At 42.3% G+C, this 6089-nt stretch overlaps 1 long non-coding RNA gene across 1 annotated transcript; it reads left to right on the top strand.

Moving 5' to 3' along the window:
• The first annotated feature begins 1942 nt into the window (after nt 1–1942).
• Nucleotides 1943–4101, top strand: LOC115203863 (uncharacterized). The gene is made up of 2 exons (XR_003880270.1): nt 1943–1978; nt 3826–4101. It is a non-coding gene; the product is annotated as an uncharacterized LOC115203863 (long non-coding RNA).
• The last annotated feature ends 1988 nt before the right edge of the window (nt 4102–6089 follow it).

Raw genomic sequence — 6089 nt, forward strand, 5'->3', positions numbered from 1 at the left:
GTGCAGAATATCTAGGTGTTGCTGTCGGCCCTCCTTGGTTGGTGACAGAAGCACCAGATCATCAGCAAACAGTAGACATTTGACTTCAGATTGTAGTAGGGTGAGGCCGGGTGCTGCAGTGCCCTCGCCAATTTGTTGATATATATGTTGAAGAGGATGGGGCTTAAGCTGCATCCCTGTCTCACCCCACGGCCCTGTGGGAAGAAATGTGTGTGTTTGTTACTTATTTTAACTGCACACTTGTTGTTTGTGAACATGAATTTTATAATGTCGTATGTCTTTCCCCCAACACCACTTTCCATTAATTTGTATAGCAGACCCTCATGCCAAATTGAGTCTAAGTCTTTTTTGAAATCAACAAAGCATGAGAAGACTTTTCCTTTGTTTTGGTTTGTTTGTTTGTCAATTAGGGTGTGCAGGGTGAAAATGTGGTCTGTCGTACGATCATTTGGTAAAAAACCAATTTGACATTTTCTCAGTACATTGTTTTCACTGAGGAAATGTACGAGTCTGCTGTTAATGATAATGCAGATGATTTCCCCAAGGTTGCTGTTGACGCATATCCCACGGTAGTTATTGGGGTCAAATTTGTCTCCACTTTTGTGCATTGGGGTGATCAGTCCCGGGTTCCAAATACTGGGGAAGATGCCAGAGCTAAGGATGATGTTAAAGAGTTTTAGTGTAGCCAATTGGAATTTGTTGTCTGCATATTTTATAATTTCATTGAGGATACCATCAACACCACAGGCCTTTTTGGGTTGGAGGGTTTTTATTTTGTCCTCTTGTTCATTCAAGGTAATTGGATAATCCAGTGGGTTCTGGTAGTCTTTAATAGTTGATTCTAAGATTTGTATTTGATCATGTATATGTTTTTGCTGTTTGTTCTTTGTTATAGAGCCAAAAAGATTGGAAAAGTGCTTTACACATACATATCCATTTTGGATAGATAATGCTTCGTTTTGTTGTTTGTTTAGTGTTTTCCAATTTTCCCAGAAGTGGTTAGAGTCTATGGATTCTTCAATTACATTGAGCTAATTTCTGACATGCTGTTCCTTCTTTTTCCGTAGTGTATTTCTGTATTGTTTTAGTGATTCACCGTAGTGAAGGCGTAGGCTCAGGTTTTCTGGGTCTCTATATTTTGGTTGGATTGGTTTCACAATTTCTTTCTTAGGTTTTTGCATTCTTCATCAAACCATTTGTCATTGTTGTTCATTTTCTTCAGTTTTCTGTTTGACATCTTTAGATTAGATAGGGAAGCTGAGAGGTCAAATATCCTGTTAACATTTTCTGGTGCCAAATTTTCACCTTCACTGTTACAGTGGAACGTTTTGTCCATGAAGTTGTCTAGAAGGGATTGAATTTGTTGTTGCCTAATTTCTTTTGGTAGGTTTCCACATGACATACCTTCCATCTATAGCATTTATTAATATTTCTCAGTTCCTTTGGCTTTGATGCCTCATGTCATGAACCGGCTTGAAGTTCGTAACGAAAGGGAGACAATGTGGAGACAAGGAATAACAAAATATATGTATTAAATAAAGGAAACTAAATACAATTAACAATGGTGTGTGTAATCAGTAATCAGTAGTGTAAGTGAGTGTTTTGCATGCATAAATGTGATAATGCGGGGTGTTGAAAGGTGCCAAAGCAAACAACCAAAAGGCCACAAAAATACCACAACAAAATCTATAAAGGTGCATGGAGAGAGTCTCCCCAATGAATGGGGAAGAGGTGCATTTATCCTGGGACACACCCGGGTCCAGGTGTGTCCCATGTCGCTGACGACCCTCCTGGCTCCGCCCACCGACATCCTATTAAGGAAAACAAGAGCAAAGAGAAAGAATTTGACAGACAGAGTGGGAGGGTCGTCACACTCATGATAGAGTAGTGCTCTGTTCAAGTAGACTGCGATTTTGCTGTGGTCTGATAGGAGTGTCAGTGGGCTGACTGTGAACGCTCTGGGAGACTCTAGTTTGAGGTCAGTGATAAAGGGGTGGGGGTGTGGACGTGGCTGGTGATGTTGTGGTCTGAATGTAGGTCCTCTCTGCGTGGGTTCTCTATGTGTAGGTCCGGGGGGGTCCCGCAGGTCTGGGAGAGTGTCTCGCTGGTCTGGGCAGGGTGTCTATTGATCTGTTGCTCCTGTGTGAAGTGTTAGGGTTGCTTTTGAGAGCGATGTCCTTTATTGGTCCGGGCGAAATTGGGCACTGCTGCCTTGTATAGGTGGACCTGGTCATAAAGGCTGTTCAAGTCAAGGGTGGAGTGGTGGGCCAGGTAAACAATTGGTTTTGAGGTACAGTCATGGGAAATACTTGCTTTTACCTGCTGTATGGTAGCAGGGTGGAAGTCTTTTCGTGGTAGCAGTGTGGATATAACCACTTGTGCATTGGGGAAAGTAGAAGAAGCTTTTTAAATCACTCCCTTGAGTGCTGTGGCCACCCTTACCTGCTGTGCTCTCAGGTCGTTTGTGCCTGTGTGTATTATTATGTGGCTAGGTGAACCTAGTTGGTCCTCAGACAGAAGGTCTAGGGCGCGCTGGGTGTTTGGACATCAGAGTTTAGACACACTGTGTTTGGGAAAACGTTTTTTTTTCTTGTATATATATCCTGTTTGAGTCCATAAGGAGTACAATCTGTGTCTTGTGTATGTTCTCAGTGGGTGTGGGGGGGTTGTCAGGAGGGCTATCAGGATGGCTGTGTCTCTCCCTCTATCCTCCTCCTCTGGCACCAACCCCTCTCTTCCTCCCTCTGTTTTTCTGTGCAAGTGTATGTGTGTTAGGGTATAATGCAGGTAATCGGTATCCCGGTATCAGACCGGTATGCCTGTCAATCCTCCCCCCTCCCTCAGTAAATCACAGTGGAGTTAGAAGAGCTTAGCACGAAAGGGAAAGGGGGGATACCTAGTCAGTTGTACAACTGAATGCCTTCAACTGAAATGTGTCTTCCGCATTTAACCCAACCCCTCTGAATCAGAGAGGTGCGGAGGGGCTGCCTTAATCGACAGCCACGTCTTAGGCGTACGAGGAACAGTGGATTAACTGCTTTGCTTGTCAGCTCGGGGATTCGATCCAGCAAACTTTCAGTTACTGGCCCAACGCTCTAACCACTGGGACTTTGTAGTCATGTTTGAAGGGTTGTAGTCCTGTTTGAAATGTTTAGGGAAAGGTTAAGGTCTGGCGAGCGGATGTACCGGGTATGTCTGCTAAATGGGTAGTCTGTAGTCCCGTGGTACAGTTATAGGGGGTAGTGGTGAGGGGATGATCTGATAGGCTTTGTGGTGGGGTTTAATTGAGGAATTGTGAGGTGTTTAGAGGGGGATGAGGTGGTAGCCCTGTTGGTGGGGCTTGGGAGGAGTGTGGAGGTGGAGGAGGAGGTATTATGTCGATTCTGTGGATGAATGTCTCTCTTCCTCCTGGGCTAGAACAGCAGCAGAAACCTGAGAGGATTGATCAGGTTGGGAGGGAGGAGAAGACAGACAGACAGACAGACAGACAGACAGACAGACAGACAGACAGACAGACAGACAGACAGACAGACAGACAGACAGACAGACAGACAGACAGACAGACAGACAGACAGACAGACAGACAGACAGACAGACAGACAGACAGACAGCTTTAAGTTCACGTTATCCATGTATGGAAAAGCCAAGTCAACTACAGTGTAGGTTCCTTATAATAGAGTTCTAATGAACATTGTAGGATAGCATAAAGTTATAGCAGTGGTATAGCCTGTATGTATATGTGAGAGTAGTAGACTCTACTAGCTGTAGTTTGGTGGGGAGAGAGTCCTGGCCTCAGCCATGCACTTTTTTTCTGGTCAACCACAGGTCTGGCTCTGATTGGACCATTCTCAGGAAGGAATTCTGCTCTCTGAGGTCTTGATCCCGCCCCCTCTGAGCCCGGCTTGCGCTGGAACACAACGGCATTCCCTCTGCACACACATACACGCAGGGGGAAAGTGTGTATGTGTGAGTTTTCCTGGGAAACTGTGAAGCGCTGGGGAAGCTGTGAAGCCAGTTGTAGACTATTGTGTGATTGTGTTTATGAGTTTGTTATTAAATGTGAATGTTTACTGCTTTTCATTAAATCATGTATGGCTACAAGTATTGTATATGAATTCCTTCATATGGGCAGAATATTGTGGCCTAGGCCTATGTAACTTCGTTCATATCCGCAGAATGTTTTATATAAATTTGTTCATATGGTTATATAAAGGCTGAAGGCTAAAAACAGCCAATAGCCTGTCTAGTTTCTACAATGTATTTTCATTTTAAAGAATGTATTTTAATTTTATATCGTTTTTACGATATCCATTAACACCAACCATTCACTATAAAACATTTATTTATCAATGGAAACGCTTAGGAAAATACAAAAATCATAGTGCAAAAATAAGTAGGCCTAAAACATGTATTCCAAAAAATACCAAAAATAAGAATAGGCTACTTGAATGCAGGGCCATAAAAACAAGTTCCAAGAATGTGCTTAGTGTTCTGGTCTCAATCCTTTCAAAAGTCATTGAAAGGATTGAAATTGATGTGTCATGAATAAGGGTCGAAGTAGGCTAGGTGTTCTGACATCCTCTGAGCGTTACAGTATGTGACCTCTGCACTTCCAGGATAACTTATTTGCACTCTGTCGCTCCCGTCTGTAGGTGTAGCCTTCATGCGCCAGGATATCTTTGGGAAGCACAGAGACGATAAATTCAGTTAGGGACATCGCCAGGACCTTGGATAAGTGAGTGCCACTGGAAAGTTGGTGGACTATAATTTCCTCCTCATATTGTAGGCCTACAATCTGTGTATCCACTCTTTTCATTGGCCTATGCTATTGTTTGCATTTAAGACCTGGGTCATTCATTTTATTGATCTCAGTATGTCAATGTCAGGGTATCTTGTCATTTGGTAATTTGTGTGGTATTAAACATTTTTATTGTAATGTCTCCAGTCATGTAAAATGTAGAATTGCAGGAAATTATTTTTGAAAAGTCAATGACGATTTGTGGTTGCCTGTCAGTCCCTGGTCTTCAGGGCTGAGCCCCTGGTTATGAAACTCTGGTGATGTCCCTGTTGCTTGTTCTGACCTACTCTAAGAATAATGAATGCAAAGGGTAGCAGTGCAAAATCTTTTTAAGCAGAATATTTGGATTATTAACATATGGACTTGCAATTAGTTTTCTGGACAATCAAAGCCATCCATCCAACCGATTTATTCAGATCTGGCTGTTCAAATTTCATTAGTCATGTGACCGAGTCTTTTTAAATTGACGTTGAGTGTGCAAAGGGTTCTATGCGCTGTGTAGTAACTTCCACAAAAATGTTTTGCTCTACAAAAAGACACATTAGCGATCAAGGTTTCATAAAAAAATGCACCACCCTCCCCAACGTTAAAATATTTTCACATGACCCTTCCCTTGTACTGTAAAAAACCCTCCTCCCTCATAGACTTAACTCAAAATAATATTTACAACTACAAATAACAATAACTGTAGAGACACTGTGTTTCAAAAAGTGGATATCGACTTTTCCACTTTAGCATTCTTATGTTGCACAGTCAATGCCATGCAGAGCTATGGGCCAGAACATTGAGGGATCGCCGACCACCACGGACAAGCTCACTCTCCCTGCCTGTTACATTAGGCCTACATTACAATCAGAGCCGACATCAGACAATGATCAGCTAGCCATATTTATAATTATATAAAATACAGTGCCTTGCAAAAGTATTCATCCCCCTTGGCGTTGTCCCCTGTTGCATTACAACCTGTAATTTAAATGGATTTCATTTGGATTTCATGTAATGGACATACACAAAATAGTCCAAATTGGTGAAGTGAAATGAAAAAAACAATTACTTCTTTCTAAAAATAAAAAAAATGGAAAATGGAAAAGTGGTGTGTGCATATGTATCCCACCCCCTTTGCTATGAAGCCCCTAAATAAGATCTGGTCAATTCAATTACCTTCAGAAGTCACATAATTAGTTAAATAAAGCCCACCTGTGTACAATTTAAGTGTCACATGATCTGTCATATGATCTCAGTATATATTCACCTGTTCTGAAAGGCCCCAGAGTCTGCAACACCACTGAGC

This window comes from Salmo trutta, chromosome 12, assembly GCF_901001165.1.
Source record: "Salmo trutta chromosome 12, fSalTru1.1, whole genome shotgun sequence".
NCBI lineage: Eukaryota > Metazoa > Chordata > Actinopteri > Salmoniformes > Salmonidae > Salmo > Salmo trutta.